Consider the following 18,792-nt stretch of genomic DNA (forward strand, 5'->3'; position numbering starts at 1 on the left):
TCGAGCAGCCTTCTTAGCGCAGTAGGCAGCGCGTCAGTCTCATAATCTGAAGGTCCTGAGTTCGATCCTCAGAGAGGGCATTGCAGTGTTTCTTTTGTCAAGAGAAACATCTCAGATTTTCTCCAAATCTGTAAACTATTACTCCACATCACATCTTGCTCAGTTTTAAGGAGTTGGTGTCTTTGTAGATTCCCTCTTTCATTTCCATGGCCACTCTCATTGTAGGTGAGTTTTAGCTGGGTCGGCTGCCGAAACATCTACCTTGGTACAATGAAACTGGAAGTCTTCCAAGTGCCTTCATATATTTAGTCAAGGCTTTGGAATGAATTCTGATCTGCAGGTCCTTGTTTACTTCTCTTCCAACATCCCTCAGAAATGACTATGTGGTCAATTTCATTGGAAAGCAGAAGAAGTCTACCCTTCTGTCCTAGCATTTATTTGGAGCTAGGGAAATGTTTCTCAATCAGAGGGGCACATAATGTTTTAACAAGAGAGAAAGCAGCTATGGAAAACAAAAAAGGGGAAACTCCTCCGAGCCGGATTTGAACCAGCGACCTAAGGATTTCTGTTTCTCCACTACAGTCCTCCGCTCTCCCAACTGAGCTATCGGAGGATTGGGCAGTACAGCTTTCCATGCTGCATTCATCTTTCTTTCAATAATGGTTGCGGCGGGAGTGGGGTGGGAGTACTGCAGTCTAATCTTGAAAATCATGAATATGACCTGCAGCTTGCTCTACAAATTGCCACTTCCTAGAGTGCATTCTCAGCTACATCTTATCACCATAAAGGGGGACTGCTTACCTACCTGAATGTGCTGTGCTGGCGTGAAGGAAAGCAGGGGACCTAGAATTAGACATCCTACAGAAAGGAGTTTTCCTGAAAGGGCATGGGGCCGAGGAATCCACAGCCCTTTGGAAGCATTTCTGGCAAAAGGATGACAGCATGGGAACATGAAGGAAAGGACAGAAAGTTAGGAGAGTCATTACTCCGTACGGAGCATGAAGAACATGCATTTTTAATGCTTCTGTGAAAGGAACTGGAAAAGCAAAACCAGTAGATTAATGGACCATTCAGAAGTGATTAGGATGAAGAAAACATTCTGTTTTTCTTAAACCTTCTGGTAAGAGTCTCTGGTTTAGAGGAAGAATTCAAATAAATGACCAAGACAGCTGTGCCCGTTTTCTATACTAAGAATGCCAAGATAAATCTCCACTTTGGTTTCTTATGGAAGCAAGATTATTTTTTTCTATAAACACGGGAAATGAGATAGCCCCATTTCAAAAGGTTTTGCAAGGCGAAGAAAGTGGGGTTCTGGCACCAGCTGCATGACATCTCACTTCGTTAGTCATGATGCCAGCCTAGCTATCTGTCAAAAGGCAAGATTAGCATGGCGAAAAGCTGGAGATGCCGGGGATTGAACCCGGGGCCTCATACATGCTAAGCATGCGCTCTACCACTGAGCTACATCCCCACATCCTGTAGAGGGTGGTCTTGCTCCACACATGGAAAGCTGGAATTCTATTGAACGTACATTCACCACATATGACACTGGAATGGGAAGCGTCAGGTGTGGAATTCCACATGACTTACAGCTGGATTTTCTAGCACCGTTTTTTATGGAATAAGGTTGACTCTAGAATGAATAATTCCCCACACACAACAGCTAGATGCAATCGAAAAAAGCCAGAGTATTCAAGGCAACTGGTTCAGGATACATCAAAGAAGGATATGGTTGAGTGCCGCTTCCACATCTTGTGAGATGACTTAAGGTACCCCTGCTCTTTTTTGCAGGACACACAGCTATGTTACATTAGCATGTAAAGCGTTGAGATCTAGATGCATCTACGGCTAGGGGCGGCATGTTAATTCTGGGTTTTAGTCCATTTCATTCTCAGTTATGTGGGGGAAAAAATGGCACGATCTTTCTTAGAGAGGTGAATGGTATGCCCTGATTTCTTTTGCATGGCTAAATGTATGGGGTGTGGGTTTAATCACTGGGAAAGAGCAGTCTTCTGACCATTATAACTGCAGACGATTTTAATCCAGCGAGGCAACCGTACTGTATTGATATTCCAACATGAGAACAGCATTTTTGCTACCTTCCCTCTTCATGGTGTGTAGACGCATTTGTTAGCGGTTTCGAGCAGCCTTCTTAGCGCAGTAGGCAGCGCGTCAGTCTCATAATCTGAAGGTCCTGAGTTCGATCCTCAGAGAGGGCATTGCAGTGTTTCTTTTGTCAAGAGAAACATCTCAGATTTTCTCCAAATCTGTAAACTATTACTCCACATCACATCTTGCTCAGTTTTAAGGAGTTGGTGTCTTTGTAGATTCCCTCTTTCATTTCCATGGCCACTCTCATTGTAGGTGAGTTTTAGCTGGGTCGGCTGCCGAAACATCTACCTTGGTACAATGAAACTGGAAGTCTTCCAAATGCCTTCATATATTTAGTCAAGGCTTTGGAATGAATTCTGATCTGCAGGTCCTTGTTTACTTCTCTTCCAACATCCCTCAGAAATGACTATGTGGTCAATTTCATTGGAAAGCAGAAGAAGTCTACCCTTCTGTCCTAGCATTTATTTGGAGCTAGGGAAATGTTTCTCAATCAGAGGGGCACATAATGTTTTAACAAGAGAGAAAGCAGCTATGGAAAACAAAAAAGGGGAAACTCCTCCGAGCCGGATTTGAACCAGCGACCTTAGGATTTCTGTTTCTCCACTACAGTCCTCCGCTCTCCCAACTGAGCTATCGGAGGATTGGGCAGTACAGCTTTCCATGCTGCATTCATCTTTCTTTCAATAATGGTTGCGGCGGGAGTGGGGTGGGAGTACTGCAGTCTAATCTTGAAAATCATGAATATGACCTGCAGCTTGCTCTACAAATTGCCACTTCCTAGAGTGCATTCTCAGCTACATCTTATCACCATAAAGGGGGACTGCTTACCTACCTGAATGTGCTGTGCTGGCGTGAAGGAAAGCAGGGGACCTAGAATTAGACATCCTACAGAAAGGAGTTTTCCTGAAAGGGCATGGGGCCGAGGAATCCACAGCCCTTTGGAAGCATTTCTGGCAAAAGGATGACAGCATGGGAACATGAAGGAAAGGACAGAAAGTTAGGAGAGTAATTACTCCGTACGGAGCATGAAGAACATGCATTTTTAATGCTTCTGTGAAAGGAACTGGAAAAGCAAAACCAGTAGATTAATGGACCATTCAGAAGTGATTAGGATGAAGAAAACATTCTGTTTTTCTTAAACCTTCTGGTAAGAGTCTCTGGTTTAGAGGAAGAATTCAAATAAATGACCAAGACAGCTGTGCCCGTTTTCTATACTAAGAATGCCAAGATAAATCTCCACTTTGGTTTCTTATGGAAGCAAGATTATTTTTTTCTATAAACACGGGAAATGAGATAGCCCCATTTCAAAAGGTTTTGCAAGGCGAAGAAAGTGGGGTTCTGGCACCAGCTGCATGACATCTCACTTCGTTAGTCATGATGCCAGCATAGCTATCTGTCAAACGGCAAGATTAGCATGGCGAAAAGCTGGAGATGCCGGGGATTGAACCCGGGGCCTCATACATGCTAAGCATGCGCTCTACCACTGAGCTACATCCCCACATCCTGTAGAGGGTGGTCTTGCTCCACACATGGAAAGCTGGAATTCTATTGAACGTACATTCACCACATATGACACTGGAATGGGAAGCGTCAGGTGTGGAATTCCACATGACTTACAGCTGGATTTTCTAGCACCGTTTTTTATGGAATAAGGTTGACTCTAGAATGAATAATTCCCCACACACAACAGCTAGATGCAATCGAAAAAAGCCAGAGTATTCAAGGCAACTGGTTCAGGATACATCAAAGAAGGATATGGTTGAGTGCCGCTTCCACATCTTGTGAGATGACTTAAGGTACCCCTGCTCTTTTTTGCAGGACACACAGCTATGTTACATTAGCATGTAAAGCGTTGAGATCTAGATGCATCTACGGCTAGGGGCGGCATGTTAATTCTGGGTTTTAGTCCATTTCATTCTCAGTTATGTGGGGGAAAAAATGGCACGATCTTTCTTAGAGAGGTGAATGGTATGCCCTGATTTCTTTTGCATGGCTAAATGTATGGGGTGTGGGTTTAATCACTGGGAAAGAGCAGTCTTCTGACCATTATAACTGCAGACGATTTTAATCCAGCGAGGCAACCGTACTGTATTGATATTCCAACATGAGAACAGCATTTTTGCTACCTTCCCTCTTCATGGTGTGTAGACGCATTTGTTAGCGGTTTCGAGCAGCCTTCTTAGCGCAGTAGGCAGCGCGTCAGTCTCATAATCTGAAGGTCCTGAGTTCGATCCTCAGAGAGGGCATTGCAGTGTTTCTTTTGTCAAGAGAAACATCTCAGATTTTCTCCAAATCTGTAAACTATTACTCCACATCACATCTTGCTCAGTTTTAAGGAGTTGGTGTCTTTGTAGATTCCCTCTTTCATTTCCATGGCCACTCTCATTGTAGGTGAGTTTTAGCTGGGTCGGCTGCCGAAACATCTACCTTGGTACAATGAAACTGGAAGTCTTCCAAATGCCTTCATATATTTAGTCAAGGCTTTGGAATGAATTCTGATCTGCAGGTCCTTGTTTACTTCTCTTCCAACATCCCTCAGAAATGACTATGTGGTCAATTTCATTGGAAAGCAGAAGAAGTCTACCCTTCTGTCCTAGCATTTATTTGGAGCTAGGGAAATGTTTCTCAATCAGAGGGGCACATAATGTTTTAACAAGAGAGAAAGCAGCTATGGAAAACAAAAAAGGGGAAACTCCTCCGAGCCGGATTTGAACCAGCGACCTAAGGATTTCTGTTTCTCCACTACAGTCCTCCGCTCTCCCAACTGAGCTATCGGAGGATTGGGCAGTACAGCTTTCCATGCTGCATTCATCTTTCTTTCAATAATGGTTGCGGCGGGAGTGGGGTGGGAGTACTGCAGTCTAATCTTGAAAATCATGAATATGACCTGCAGCTTGCTCTACAAATTGCCACTTCCTAGAGTGCATTCTCAGCTACATCTTATCACCATAAAGGGGGACTGCTTACCTACCTGAATGTGCTGTGCTGGCGTGAAGGAAAGCAGGGGACCTAGAATTAGACATCCTACAGAAAGGAGTTTTCCTGAAAGGGCATGGGGCCGAGGAATCCACAGCCCTTTGGAAGCATTTCTGGCAAAAGGATGACAGCATGGGAACATGAAGGAAAGGACAGAAAGTTAGGAGAGTCATTACTCCGTACGGAGCATGAAGAACATGCATTTTTAATGCTTCTGTGAAAGGAACTGGAAAAGCAAAACCAGTAGATTAATGGACCATTCAGAAGTGATTAGGATGAAGAAAACATTCTGTTTTTCTTAAACCTTCTGGTAAGAGTCTCTGGTTTAGAGGAAGAATTCAAATAAATGACCAAGACAGCTGTGCCCGTTTTCTATACTAAGAATGCCAAGATAAATCTCCACTTTGGTTTCTTATGGAAGCAAGATTATTTTTTTCTATAAACACGGGAAATGAGATAGCCCCATTTCAAAAGGTTTTGCAAGGCGAAGAAAGTGGGGTTCTGGCACCAGCTGCATGACATCTCACTTCGTTAGTCATGATGCCAGCATAGCTATCTGTCAAACGGCAAGATTAGCATGGCGAAAAGCTGGAGATGCCGGGGATTGAACCCGGGGCCTCATACATGCTAAGCATGCGCTCTACCACTGAGCTACATCCCCACATCCTGTAGAGGGTGGTCTTGCTCCACACATGGAAAGCTGGAATTCTATTGAACGTACATTCACCACATATGACACTGGAATGGGAAGCGTCAGGTGTGGAATTCCACATGACTTACAGCTGGATTTTCTAGCACCGTTTTTTATGGAATAAGGTTGACTCTAGAATGAATAATTCCCCACACACAACAGCTAGATGCAATCGAAAAAAGCCAGAGTATTCAAGGCAACTGGTTCAGGATACATCAAAGAAGGATATGGTTGAGTGCCGCTTCCACATCTTGTGAGATGACTTAAGGTACCCCTGCTCTTTTTTGCAGGACACACAGCTATGTTACATTAGCATGTAAAGCGTTGAGATCTAGATGCATCTACGGCTAGGGGCGGCATGTTAATTCTGGGTTTTAGTCCATTTCATTCTCAGTTATGTGGGGGAAAAAATGGCACGATCTTTCTTAGAGAGGTGAATGGTATGCCCTGATTTCTTTTGCATGGCTAAATGTATGGGGTGTGGGTTTAATCACTGGGAAAGAGCAGTCTTCTGACCATTATAACTGCAGACGATTTTAATCCAGCGAGGCAACCGTACTGTATTGATATTCCAACATGAGAACAGCATTTTTGCTACCTTCCCTCTTCATGGTGTGTAGACGCATTTGTTAGCGGTTTCGAGCAGCCTTCTTAGCGCAGTAGGCAGCGCGTCAGTCTCATAATCTGAAGGTCCTGAGTTCGATCCTCAGAGAGGGCATTGCAGTGTTTCTTTTGTCAAGAGAAACATCTCAGATTTTCTCCAAATCTGTAAACTATTACTCCACATCGCATCTTGCTCAGTTTTAAGGAGTTGGTGTCTTTGTAGATTCCCTCTTTCATTTCCATGGCCACTCCCATTGTAGGTGAGTTTTAGCTGGGTCGGCTGCCGAAACATCTACCTTGGTACAATGAAACTGGAAGTCTTCCAAGTGCCTTCATATATTTAGTCAAGGCTTTGGAATGAATTCTGATCTGCAGGTCCTTGTTTACTTCTCTTCCAACATCCCTCAGAAATGACTATGTGGTCAATTTCATTGGAAAGCAGAAGAAGTCTACCCTTCTGTCCTAGCATTTATTTGGAGCTAGGGAAATGTTTCTCAATCAGAGGGGCACATAATGTTTTAACAAGAGAGAAAGCAGCTATGGAAAACAAAAAAGGGGAAACTCCTCCGAGCCGGATTTGAACCAGCGACCTAAGGATTTCTGTTTCTCCACTACAGTCCTCCGCTCTCCCAACTGAGCTATCGGAGGATTGGGCAGTACAGCTTTCCATGCTGCATTCATCTTTCTTTCAATAATGGTTGCGGCGGGAGTGGGGTGGGAGTACTGCAGTCTAATCTTGAAAATCATGAATATGACCTGCAGCTTGCTCTACAAATTGCCACTTCCTAGAGTGCATTCTCAGCTACATCTTATCACCATAAAGGGGGACTGCTTACCTACCTGAATGTGCTGTGCTGGCGTGAAGGAAAGCAGGGGACCTAGAATTAGACATCCTACAGAAAGGAGTTTTCCTGAATGGGCATGGGGCCGAGGAATCCACAGCCCTTTGGAAGCATTTCTGGCAAAAGGATGACAGCATGGGAACATGAAGGAAAGGACAGAAAGTTAGGAGAGTCATTACTCCGTACGGAGCATGAAGAACATGCATTTTTAATGCTTCTGTGAAAGGAACTGGAAAAGCAAAACCAGTAGATTAATGGACCATTCAGAAGTGATTAGGATGAAGAAAACATTCTGTTTTTCTTAAACCTTCTGGTAAGAGTCTCTGGTTTAGAGGAAGAATTCAAATAAATGACCAAGACAGCTGTGCCCGTTTTCTATACTAAGAATGCCAAGATAAATCTCCACTTTGGTTTCTTATGGAAGCAAGATTATTTTTTTCTATAAACACGGGAAATGAGATAGCCCCATTTCAAAAGGTTTTGCAAGGCGAAGAAAGTGGGGTTCTGGCACCAGCTGCATGACATCTCACTTCGTTAGTCATGATGCCAGCATAGCTATCTGTCAAACAGCAAGATTAGCATGGCGAAAAGCTGGAGATGCCGGGGATTGAACCCGGGGCCTCATACATGCTAAGCATGCGCTCTACCACTGAGCTACATCCCCACATCCTGTAGAGGGTGGTCTTGCTCCACACATGGAAAGCTGGAATTCTATTGAACGTACATTCACCACATATGACACTGGAATGGGAAGCGTCAGGTGTGGAATTCCACATGACTTACAGCTGGATTTTCTAGCACCGTTTTTTATGGAATAAGGTTGACTCTAGAATGAATAATTCCCCACACACAACAGCTAGATGCAATCGAAAAAAGCCAGAGTATTCAAGGCAACTGGTTCAGGATACATCAAAGAAGGATATGGTTGAGTGCCGCTTCCACATCTTGTGAGATGACTTAAGGTACCCCTGCTCTTTTTTGCAGGACACACAGCTATGTTACATTAGCATGTAAAGCGTTGAGATCTAGATGCATCTACGGCTAGGGGCGGCATGTTAATTCTGGGTTTTAGTCCATTTCATTCTCAGTTATGTGGGGGAAAAAATGGCACGATCTTTCTTAGAGAGGTGAATGGTATGCCCTGATTTCTTTTGCATGGCTAAATGTATGGGGTGTGGGTTTAATCACTGGGAAAGAGCAGTCTTCTGACCATTATAACTGCAGACGATTTTAATCCAGCGAGGCAACCGTACTGTATTGATATTCCAACATGAGAACAGCATTTTTGCTACCTTCCCTCTTCATGGTGTGTAGACGCATTTGTTAGCGGTTTCGAGCAGCCTTCTTAGCGCAGTAGGCAGCGCGTCAGTCTCATAATCTGAAGGTCCTGAGTTCGATCCTCAGAGAGGGCATTGCAGTGTTTCTTTTGTCAAGAGAAACATCTCAGATTTTCTCCAAATCTGTAAACTATTACTCCACATCGCATCTTGCTCAGTTTTAAGGAGTTGGTGTCTTTGTAGATTCCCTCTTTCATTTCCATGGCCACTCCCATTGTAGGTGAGTTTTAGCTGGGTCGGCTGCCGAAACATCTACCTTGGTACAATGAAACTGGAAGTCTTCCAAGTGCCTTCATATATTTAGTCAAGGCTTTGGAATGAATTCTGATCTGCAGGTCCTTGTTTACTTCTCTTCCAACATCCCTCAGAAATGACTATGTGGTCAATTTCATTGGAAAGCAGAAGAAGTCTACCCTTCTGTCCTAGCATTTATTTGGAGCTAGGGAAATGTTTCTCAATCAGAGGGGCACATAATGTTTTAACAAGAGAGAAAGCAGCTATGGAAAACAAAAAAGGGGAAACTCCTCCGAGCCGGATTTGAACCAGCGACCTAAGGATTTCTGTTTCTCCACTACAGTCCTCCGCTCTCCCAACTGAGCTATCGGAGGATTGGGCAGTACAGCTTTCCATGCTGCATTCATCTTTCTTTCAATAATGGTTGCGGCGGGAGTGGGGTGGGAGTACTGCAGTCTAATCTTGAAAATCATGAATATGACCTGCAGCTTGCTCTACAAATTGCCACTTCCTAGAGTGCATTCTCAGCTACATCTTATCACCATAAAGGGGGACTGCTTACCTACCTGAATGTGCTGTGCTGGCGTGAAGGAAAGCAGGAGACCTAGAATTAGACATCCTACAGAAAGGAGTTTTCCTGAATGGGCATGGGGCCGAGGAATCCACAGCCCTTTGGAAGCATTTCTGGCAAAAGGATGACAGCATGGGAACATGAAGGAAAGGACAGAAAGTTAGGAGAGTCATTACTCCGTACGGAGCATGAAGAACATGCATTTTTAATGCTTGTGTGAAAGGAACTGGAAAAGCAAAACCAGTAGATTAATGGACCATTCAGAAGTGATTAGGATGAAGAAAACATTCTGTTTTTCTTAAACCTTCTGGTAAGAGTCTCTGGTTTAGAGGAAGAATTCAAATAAATGACCAAGACAGCTGTGCCCGTTTTCTATACTAAGAATGCCAAGATAAATCTCCACTTTGGTTTCTTATGGAAGCAAGATTATTTTTTTCTATAAACACGGGAAATGAGATAGCCCCATTTCAAAAGGTTTTGCAAGGCGAAGAAAGTGGGGTTCTGGCACCAGCTGCATGACATCTCACTTCGTTAGTCATGATGCCAGCCTAGCTATCTGTCAAAAGGCAAGATTAGCATGGCGAAAAGCTGGAGATGCCGGGGATTGAACCCGGGGCCTCATACATGCTAAGCATGCGCTCTACCACTGAGCTACATCCCCACATCCTGTAGAGGGTGGTCTTGCTCCACACATGGAAAGCTGGAATTCTATTGAACGTACATTCACCACATATGACACTGGAATGGGAAGCGTCAGGTGTGGAATTCCACATGACTTACAGCTGGATTTTCTAGCACCGTTTTTTATGGAATAAGGTTGACTCTAGAATGAATAATTCCCCACACACAACAGCTAGATGCAATCGAAAAAAGCCAGAGTATTCAAGGCAACTGGTTCAGGATACATCAAAGAAGGATATGGTTGAGTGCCGCTTCCACATCTTGTGAGATGACTTAAGGTACCCCTGCTCTTTTTTGCAGGACACACAGCTATGTTACATTAGCATGTAAAGCGTTGAGATCTAGATGCATCTACGGCTAGGGGCGGCATGTTAATTCTGGGTTTTAGTCCATTTCATTCTCAGTTATGTGGGGGAAAAAATGGCACGATCTTTCTTAGAGAGGTGAATGGTATGCCCTGATTTCTTTTGCATGGCTAAATGTATGGGGTGTGGGTTTAATCACTGGGAAAGAGCAGTCTTCTGACCATTATAACTGCAGACGATTTTAATCCAGCGAGGCAACCGTACTGTATTGATATTCCAACATGAGAACAGCATTTTTGCTACCTTCCCTCTTCATGGTGTGTAGACGCATTTGTTAGCGGTTTCGAGCAGCCTTCTTAGCGCAGTAGGCAGCGCGTCAGTCTCATAATCTGAAGGTCCTGAGTTCGATCCTCAGAGAGGGCATTGCAGTGTTTCTTTTGTCAAGAGAAACATCTCAGATTTTCTCCAAATCTGTAAACTATTACTCCACATCACATCTTGCTCAGTTTTAAGGAGTTGGTGTCTTTGTAGATTCCCTCTTTCATTTCCATGGCCACTCTCATTGTAGGTGAGTTTTAGCTGGGTCGGCTGCCGAAACATCTACCTTGGTACAATGAAACTGGAAGTCTTCCAAGTGCCTTCATATATTTAGTCAAGGCTTTGGAATGAATTCTGATCTGCAGGTCCTTGTTTACTTCTCTTCCAACATCCCTCAGAAATGACTATGTGGTCAATTTCATTGGAAAGCAGAAGAAGTCTACCCTTCTGTCCTAGCATTTATTTGGAGCTAGGGAAATGTTTCTCAATCAGAGGGGCACATAATGTTTTAACAAGAGAGAAAGCAGCTATGGAAAACAAAAAAGGGGAAACTCCTCCGAGCCGGATTTGAACCAGCGACCTAAGGATTTCTGTTTCTCCACTACAGTCCTCCGCTCTCCCAACTGAGCTATCGGAGGATTGGGCAGTACAGCTTTCCATGCTGCATTCATCTTTCTTTCAATAATGGTTGCGGCGGGAGTGGGGTGGGAGTACTGCAGTCTAATCTTGAAAATCATGAATATGACCTGCAGCTTGCTCTACAAATTGCCACTTCCTAGAGTGCATTCTCAGCTACATCTTATCACCATAAAGGGGGACTGCTTACCTACCTGAATGTGCTGTGCTGGCGTGAAGGAAAGCAGGGGACCTAGAATTAGACATCCTACAGAAAGGAGTTTTCCTGAAAGGGCATGGGGCCGAGGAATCCACAGCCCTTTGGAAGCATTTCTGGCAAAAGGATGACAGCATGGGAACATGAAGGAAAGGACAGAAAGTTAGGAGAGTCATTACTCCGTACGGAGCATGAAGAACATGCATTTTTAATGCTTCTGTGAAAGGAACTGGAAAAGCAAAACCAGTAGATTAATGGACCATTCAGAAGTGATTAGGATGAAGAAAACATTCTGTTTTTCTTAAACCTTCTGGTAAGAGTCTCTGGTTTAGAGGAAGAATTCAAATAAATGACCAAGACAGCTGTGCCCGTTTTCTATACTAAGAATGCCAAGATAAATCTCCACTTTGGTTTCTTATGGAAGCAAGATTATTTTTTTCTATAAACACGGGAAATGAGATAGCCCCATTTCAAAAGGTTTTGCAAGGCGAAGAAAGTGGGGTTCTGGCACCAGCTGCATGACATCTCACTTCGTTAGTCATGATGCCAGCCTAGCTATCTGTCAAAAGGCAAGATTAGCATGGCGAAAAGCTGGAGATGCCGGGGATTGAACCCGGGGCCTCATACATGCTAAGCATGCGCTCTACCACTGAGCTACATCCCCACATCCTGTAGAGGGTGGTCTTGCTCCACACATGGAAAGCTGGAATTCTATTGAACGTACATTCACCACATATGACACTGGAATGGGAAGCGTCAGGTGTGGAATTCCACATGACTTACAGCTGGATTTTCTAGCACCGTTTTTTATGGAATAAGGTTGACTCTAGAATGAATAATTCCCCACACACAACAGCTAGATGCAATCGAAAAAAGCCAGAGTATTCAAGGCAACTGGTTCAGGATACATCAAAGAAGGATATGGTTGAGTGCCGCTTCCACATCTTGTGAGATGACTTAAGGTACCCCTGCTCTTTTTTGCAGGACACACAGCTATGTTACATTAGCATGTAAAGCGTTGAGATCTAGATGCATCTACGGCTAGGGGCGGCATGTTAATTCTGGGTTTTAGTCCATTTCATTCTCAGTTATGTGGGGGAAAAAATGGCACGATCTTTCTTAGAGAGGTGAATGGTATGCCCTGATTTCTTTTGCATGGCTAAATGTATGGGGTGTGGGTTTAATCACTGGGAAAGAGCAGTCTTCTGACCATTATAACTGCAGACGATTTTAATCCAGCGAGGCAACCGTACTGTATTGATATTCCAACATGAGAACAGCATTTTTGCTACCTTCCCTCTTCATGGTGTGTAGACGCATTTGTTAGCGGTTTCGAGCAGCCTTCTTAGCGCAGTAGGCAGCGCGTCAGTCTCATAATCTGAAGGTCCTGAGTTCGATCCTCAGAGAGGGCATTGCAGTGTTTCTTTTGTCAAGAGAAACATCTCAGATTTTCTCCAAATCTGTAAACTATTACTCCACATCGCATCTTGCTCAGTTTTAAGGAGTTGGTGTCTTTGTAGATTCCCTCTTTCATTTCCATGGCCACTCCCATTGTAGGTGAGTTTTAGCTGGGTCGGCTGCCGAAACATCTACCTTGGTACAATGAAACTGGAAGTCTTCCAAGTGCCTTCATATATTTAGTCAAGGCTTTGGAATGAATTCTGATCTGCAGGTCCTTGTTTACTTCTCTTCCAACATCCCTCAGAAATGACTATGTGGTCAATTTCATTGGAAAGCAGAAGAAGTCTACCCTTCTGTCCTAGCATTTATTTGGAGCTAGGGAAATGTTTCTCAATCAGAGGGGCACATAATGTTTTAACAAGAGAGAAAGCAGCTATGGAAAACAAAAAAGGGGAAACTCCTCCGAGCCGGATTTGAACCAGCGACCTAAGGATTTCTGTTTCTCCACTACAGTCCTCCGCTCTCCCAACTGAGCTATCGGAGGATTGGGCAGTACAGCTTTCCATGCTGCATTCATCTTTCTTTCAATAATGGTTGCGGCGGGAGTGGGGTGGGAGTACTGCAGTCTAATCTTGAAAATCATGAATATGACCTGCAGCTTGCTCTACAAATTGCCACTTCCTAGAGTGCATTCTCAGCTACATCTTATCACCATAAAGGGGGACTGCTTACCTACCTGAATGTGCTGTGCTGGCGTGAAGGAAAGCAGGAGACCTAGAATTAGACATCCTACAGAAAGGAGTTTTCCTGAATGGGCATGGGGCCGAGGAATCCACAGCCCTTTGGAAGCATTTCTGGCAAAAGGATGACAGCATGGGAACATGAAGGAAAGGACAGAAAGTTAGGAGAGTCATTACTCCGTACGGAGCATGAAGAACATGCATTTTTAATGCTTGTGTGAAAGGAACTGGAAAAGCAAAACCAGTAGATTAATGGACCATTCAGAAGTGATTAGGATGAAGAAAACATTCTGTTTTTCTTAAACCTTCTGGTAAGAGTCTCTGGTTTAGAGGAAGAATTCAAATAAATGACCAAGACAGCTGTGCCCGTTTTCTATACTAAGAATGCCAAGATAAATCTCCACTTTGGTTTCTTATGGAAGCAAGATTATTTTTTTCTATAAACACGGGAAATGAGATAGCCCCATTTCAAAAGGTTTTGCAAGGCGAAGAAAGTGGGGTTCTGGCACCAGCTGCATGACATCTCACTTCGTTAGTCATGATGCCAGCCTAGCTATCTGTCAAAAGGCAAGATTAGCATGGCGAAAAGCTGGAGATGCCGGGGATTGAACCCGGGGCCTCATACATGCTAAGCATGCGCTCTACCACTGAGCTACATCCCCACATCCTGTAGAGGGTGGTCTTGCTCCACACATGGAAAGCTGGAATTCTATTGAACGTACATTCACCACATATGACACTGGAATGGGAAGCGTCAGGTGTGGAATTCCACATGACTTACAGCTGGATTTTCTAGCACCGTTTTTTATGGAATAAGGTTGACTCTAGAATGAATAATTCCCCACACACAACAGCTAGATGCAATCGAAAAAAGCCAGAGTATTCAAGGCAACTGGTTCAGGATACATCAAAGAAGGATATGGTTGAGTGCCGCTTCCACATCTTGTGAGATGACTTAAGGTACCCCTGCTCTTTTTTGCAGGACACACAGCTATGTTACATTAGCATGTAAAGCGTTGAGATCTAGATGCATCTACGGCTAGGGGCGGCATGTTAATTCTGGGTTTTAGTCCATTTCATTCTCAGTTATGTGGGGGAAAAAATGGCACGATCTTTCTTAGAGAGGTGAATGGTATGCCCTGATTTCTTTTGCATGGCTAAATGTATGGGGTGTGGGTTTAATCACTGGGAAAGAGCAGTCTTCTGACCATTATAACTGCAGACGATTTTAATCCAGCGAGGCAACCGTACTGTATTGATATTCCAACATGAGAACAGCATTTTTGCTACCTTCCCTCTTCATGGTGTGTAGACGCATTTGTTAGCGGTTTCGAGCAGCCTTCTTAGCGCAGTAGGCAGCGCGTCAGTCTCATAATCTGAAGGTCCTGAGTTCGATCCTCAGAGAGGGCATTGCAGTGTTTCTTTTGTCAAGAGAAACATCTCAGATTTTCTCCAAATCTGTAAACTATTACTCCACATCACATCTTGCTCAGTTTTAAGGAGTTGGTGTCTTTGTAGATTCCCTCTTTCATTTCCATGGCCACTCTCATTGTAGGTGAGTTTTAGCTGGGTCGGCTGCCGAAACATCTACCTTGGTACAATGAAACTGGAAGTCTTCCAAGTGCCTTCATATATTTAGTCAAGGCTTTGGAATGAATTCTGATCTGCAGGTCCTTGTTTACTTCTCTTCCAACATCCCTCAGAAATGACTATGTGGTCAATTTCATTGGAAAGCAGAAGAAGTCTACCCTTCTGTCCTAGCATTTATTTGGAGCTAGGGAAATGTTTCTCAATCAGAGGGGCACATAATGTTTTAACAAGAGAGAAAGCAGCTATGGAAAACAAAAAAGGGGAAACTCCTCCGAGCCGGATTTGAACCAGCGACCTAAGGATTTCTGTTTCTCCACTACAGTCCTCCGCTCTCCCAACTGAGCTATCGGAGGATTGGGCAGTACAGCTTTCCATGCTGCATTCATCTTTCTTTCAATAATGGTTGCGGCGGGAGTGGGGTGGGAGTACTGCAGTCTAATCTTGAAAATCATGAATATGACCTGCAGCTTGCTCTACAAATTGCCACTTCCTAGAGTGCATTCTCAGCTACATCTTATCACCATAAAGGGGGACTGCTTACCTACCTGAATGTGCTGTGCTGGCGTGAAGGAAAGCAGGGGACCTAGAATTAGACATCCTACAGAAAGGAGTTTTCCTGAAAGGGCATGGGGCCGAGGAATCCACAGCCCTTTGGAAGCATTTCTGGCAAAAGGATGACAGCATGGGAACATGAAGGAAAGGACAGAAAGTTAGGAGAGTCATTACTCCGTACGGAGCATGAAGAACATGCATTTTTAATGCTTCTGTGAAAGGAACTGGAAAAGCAAAACCAGTAGATTAATGGACCATTCAGAAGTGATTAGGATGAAGAAAACATTCTGTTTTTCTTAAACCTTCTGGTAAGAGTCTCTGGTTTAGAGGAAGAATTCAAATAAATGACCAAGACAGCTGTGCCCGTTTTCTATACTAAGAATGCCAAGATAAATCTCCACTTTGGTTTCTTATGGAAGCAAGATTATTTTTTTCTATAAACACGGGAAATGAGATAGCCCCATTTCAAAAGGTTTTGCAAGGCGAAGAAAGTGGGGTTCTGGCACCAGCTGCATGACATCTCACTTCGTTAGTCATGATGCCAGCCTAGCTATCTGTCAAAAGGCAAGATTAGCATGGCGAAAAGCTGGAGATGCCGGGGATTGAACCCGGGGCCTCATACATGCTAAGCATGCGCTCTACCACTGAGCTACATCCCCACATCCTGTAGAGGGTGGTCTTGCTCCACACATGGAAAGCTGGAATTCTATTGAACGTACATTCACCACATATGACACTGGAATGGGAAGCGTCAGGTGTGGAATTCCACATGACTTACAGCTGGATTTTCTAGCACCGTTTTTTATGGAATAAGGTTGACTCTAGAATGAATAATTCCCCACACACAACAGCTAGATGCAATCGAAAAAAGCCAGAGTATTCAAGGCAACTGGTTCAGGATACATCAAAGAAGGATATGGTTGAGTGCCGCTTCCACATCTTGTGAGATGACTTAAGGTACCCCTGCTCTTTTTTGCAGGACACACAGCTATGTTACATTAGCATGTAAAGCGTTGAGATCTAGATGCATCTACGGCTAGGGGCGGCATGTTAATTCTGGGTTTTAGTCCATTTCATTCTCAGTTATGTGGGGGAAAAAATGGCACGATCTTTCTTAGAGAGGTGAATGGTATGCCCTGATTTCTTTTGCATGGCTAAATGTATGGGGTGTGGGTTTAATCACTGGGAAAGAGCAGTCTTCTGACCATTATAACTGCAGACGATTTTAATCCAGCGAGGCAACCGTACTGTATTGATATTCCAACATGAGAACAGCATTTTTGCTACCTTCCCTCTTCATGGTGTGTAGACGCATTTGTTAGCGGTTTCGAGCAGCCTTCTTAGCGCAGTAGGCAGCGCGTCAGTCTCATAATCTGAAGGTCCTGAGTTCGATCCTCAGAGAGGGCATTGCAGTGTTTCTTTTGTCAAGAGAAACATCTCAGATTTTCTCCAAATCTGTAAACTATTACTCCACATCGCATCTTGCTCAGTTTTAAGGAGTTGGTGTCTTTGTAGATTCCCTCTTTCATTTCCATGGCCACTCTCATTGTAGGTGAGTTTTAGCTGGGTCGGCTGCCGAAACATCTACCTTGGTACAATGAAACTGGAAGTCTTCCAAGTGCCTTCATATATTTAGTCAAGGCTTTGGAATGAATTCTGATCTGCAGGTCCTTGTTTACTTCTCTTCCAACATCCCTCAGAAATGACTATGTGGTCAATTTCATTGGAAAGCAGAAGAAGTCTACCCTTCTGTCCTAGCATTTATTTGGAGCTAGGGAAATGTTTCTCAATCAGAGGGGCACATAATGTTTTAACAAGAGAGAAAGCAGCTATGGAAAACAAAAAAGGGGAAACTCCTCCGAGCCGGATTTGAACCAGCGACCTAAGGATTTCTGTTTCTCCACTACAGTCCTCCGCTCTCCCAACTGAGCTATCGGAGGATTGGGCAGTACAGCTTTCCATGCTGCATTCATCTTTCTTTCAATAATGGTTGCGGCGGGAGTGGGGTGGGAGTACTGCAGTCTAATCTTGAAAATCATGAATATGACCTGCAGCTTGCTCTACAAATTGCCACTTCCTAGAGTGCATTCTCAGCTACATCTTATCACCATAAAGGGGGACTGCTTACCTACCTGAATGTGCTGTGCTGGCGTGAAGGAAAGCAGGGGACCTAGAATTAGACATCCTACAGAAAGGAGTTTTCCTGAAAGGGCATGGGGCCGAGGAATCCACAGCCCTTTGGAAGCATTTCTGGCAAAAGGATGACAGCATGGGAACATGAAGGAAAGGACAGAAAGTTAGGAGAGTCATTACTCCGTACGGAGCATGAAGAACATGCATTTTTAATGCTTCTGTGAAAGGAACTGGAAAAGCAAAACCAGTAGATTAATGGACCATTCAGAAGTGATTAGGATGAAGAAAACATTCTGTTTTTCTTAAACCTTCTGGTAAGAGTCTCTGGTTTAGAGGAAGAATTCAAATAAATGACCCAAGACAGCTGTGCCCGTTTTCTATACTAAGAATGCCAAGATAAATCTCCACTTTGGTTTCTTATGGAAGCAAGATTATTTTTTTCTATAAACACGGGAAATGAGATAGCCCCATTTCAAAAGGTTTTGCAAGGCGAAGAAAGTGGGGTTCTGGCACCAGCTGCATGACATCTCACTTCGTTAGTCATGATGCCAGCATAGCTATCTGTCAAACGGCAAGATTAGCATGGCGAAAAGCTGGAGATGCCGGGGATTGAACCCGGGGCCTCATACATGCTAAGCATGCGCTCTACCACTGAGCTACATCCCCACATCCTGTAGAGGGTGGTCTTGCTCCACACATGGAAAGCTGGAATTCTATTGAACGTACATTCACCACATATGACACTGGAATGGGAAGCGTCAGGTGTGGAATTCCACATGACTTACAGCTGGATTTTCTAGCACCGTTTTTTATGGAATAAGGTTGACTCTAGAATGAATAATTCCCCACACACAACAGCTAGATGCAATCGAAA

The 18,792-nt window shown here is 43.9% G+C and overlaps 18 non-coding genes across 18 annotated transcripts; 9 read left to right on the plus strand and 9 right to left on the minus strand.

The window, feature by feature from the left end:
* The first annotated feature begins 7 nt into the window (after window positions 1-7).
* Window positions 8-80, plus strand: TRNAM-CAU (transfer RNA methionine (anticodon CAU)). Its single transcript has one exon. It is a non-coding gene; the product is annotated as a tRNA-Met (tRNA).
* Window positions 81-1,399: 1,319 nt separating this feature from the next.
* TRNAA-AGC (transfer RNA alanine (anticodon AGC)) lies at window positions 1,400-1,471 on the minus strand. The gene has a single exon. It is a non-coding gene; the product is annotated as a tRNA-Ala (tRNA).
* A 675-nt stretch (window positions 1,472-2,146) lies between these two features.
* TRNAM-CAU (transfer RNA methionine (anticodon CAU)) lies at window positions 2,147-2,219 on the plus strand. Its single transcript has one exon. It is a non-coding gene; the product is annotated as a tRNA-Met (tRNA).
* Window positions 2,220-3,538: 1,319 nt separating this feature from the next.
* Window positions 3,539-3,610, minus strand: TRNAA-AGC (transfer RNA alanine (anticodon AGC)). The gene has a single exon. It is a non-coding gene; the product is annotated as a tRNA-Ala (tRNA).
* Window positions 3,611-4,285: 675 nt separating this feature from the next.
* TRNAM-CAU (transfer RNA methionine (anticodon CAU)) lies at window positions 4,286-4,358 on the plus strand. Its single transcript has one exon. It is a non-coding gene; the product is annotated as a tRNA-Met (tRNA).
* Window positions 4,359-5,677: 1,319 nt separating this feature from the next.
* Window positions 5,678-5,749, minus strand: TRNAA-AGC (transfer RNA alanine (anticodon AGC)). The gene has a single exon. It is a non-coding gene; the product is annotated as a tRNA-Ala (tRNA).
* A 675-nt stretch (window positions 5,750-6,424) lies between these two features.
* TRNAM-CAU (transfer RNA methionine (anticodon CAU)) lies at window positions 6,425-6,497 on the plus strand. The gene has a single exon. It is a non-coding gene; the product is annotated as a tRNA-Met (tRNA).
* Window positions 6,498-7,816: 1,319 nt separating this feature from the next.
* TRNAA-AGC (transfer RNA alanine (anticodon AGC)) lies at window positions 7,817-7,888 on the minus strand. Its single transcript has one exon. It is a non-coding gene; the product is annotated as a tRNA-Ala (tRNA).
* A 675-nt stretch (window positions 7,889-8,563) lies between these two features.
* TRNAM-CAU (transfer RNA methionine (anticodon CAU)) lies at window positions 8,564-8,636 on the plus strand. Its single transcript has one exon. It is a non-coding gene; the product is annotated as a tRNA-Met (tRNA).
* Window positions 8,637-9,955: 1,319 nt separating this feature from the next.
* TRNAA-AGC (transfer RNA alanine (anticodon AGC)) lies at window positions 9,956-10,027 on the minus strand. The gene has a single exon. It is a non-coding gene; the product is annotated as a tRNA-Ala (tRNA).
* Window positions 10,028-10,702: 675 nt separating this feature from the next.
* Window positions 10,703-10,775, plus strand: TRNAM-CAU (transfer RNA methionine (anticodon CAU)). Its single transcript has one exon. It is a non-coding gene; the product is annotated as a tRNA-Met (tRNA).
* Window positions 10,776-12,094: 1,319 nt separating this feature from the next.
* Window positions 12,095-12,166, minus strand: TRNAA-AGC (transfer RNA alanine (anticodon AGC)). The gene has a single exon. It is a non-coding gene; the product is annotated as a tRNA-Ala (tRNA).
* A 675-nt stretch (window positions 12,167-12,841) lies between these two features.
* On the plus strand, window positions 12,842-12,914 carry TRNAM-CAU (transfer RNA methionine (anticodon CAU)). Its single transcript has one exon. It is a non-coding gene; the product is annotated as a tRNA-Met (tRNA).
* Window positions 12,915-14,233: 1,319 nt separating this feature from the next.
* On the minus strand, window positions 14,234-14,305 carry TRNAA-AGC (transfer RNA alanine (anticodon AGC)). Its single transcript has one exon. It is a non-coding gene; the product is annotated as a tRNA-Ala (tRNA).
* A 675-nt stretch (window positions 14,306-14,980) lies between these two features.
* On the plus strand, window positions 14,981-15,053 carry TRNAM-CAU (transfer RNA methionine (anticodon CAU)). The gene has a single exon. It is a non-coding gene; the product is annotated as a tRNA-Met (tRNA).
* Window positions 15,054-16,372: 1,319 nt separating this feature from the next.
* TRNAA-AGC (transfer RNA alanine (anticodon AGC)) lies at window positions 16,373-16,444 on the minus strand. The gene has a single exon. It is a non-coding gene; the product is annotated as a tRNA-Ala (tRNA).
* Window positions 16,445-17,119: 675 nt separating this feature from the next.
* On the plus strand, window positions 17,120-17,192 carry TRNAM-CAU (transfer RNA methionine (anticodon CAU)). The gene has a single exon. It is a non-coding gene; the product is annotated as a tRNA-Met (tRNA).
* A 1,320-nt stretch (window positions 17,193-18,512) lies between these two features.
* TRNAA-AGC (transfer RNA alanine (anticodon AGC)) lies at window positions 18,513-18,584 on the minus strand. The gene has a single exon. It is a non-coding gene; the product is annotated as a tRNA-Ala (tRNA).
* Window positions 18,585-18,792: the final 208 nt, after the last annotated feature.

Source organism: Pleurodeles waltl, unplaced genomic scaffold (genome assembly GCF_031143425.1).
Source record: "Pleurodeles waltl isolate 20211129_DDA unplaced genomic scaffold, aPleWal1.hap1.20221129 scaffold_162, whole genome shotgun sequence".
Taxonomy (NCBI): Eukaryota; Metazoa; Chordata; class Amphibia; order Caudata; family Salamandridae; genus Pleurodeles; species Pleurodeles waltl.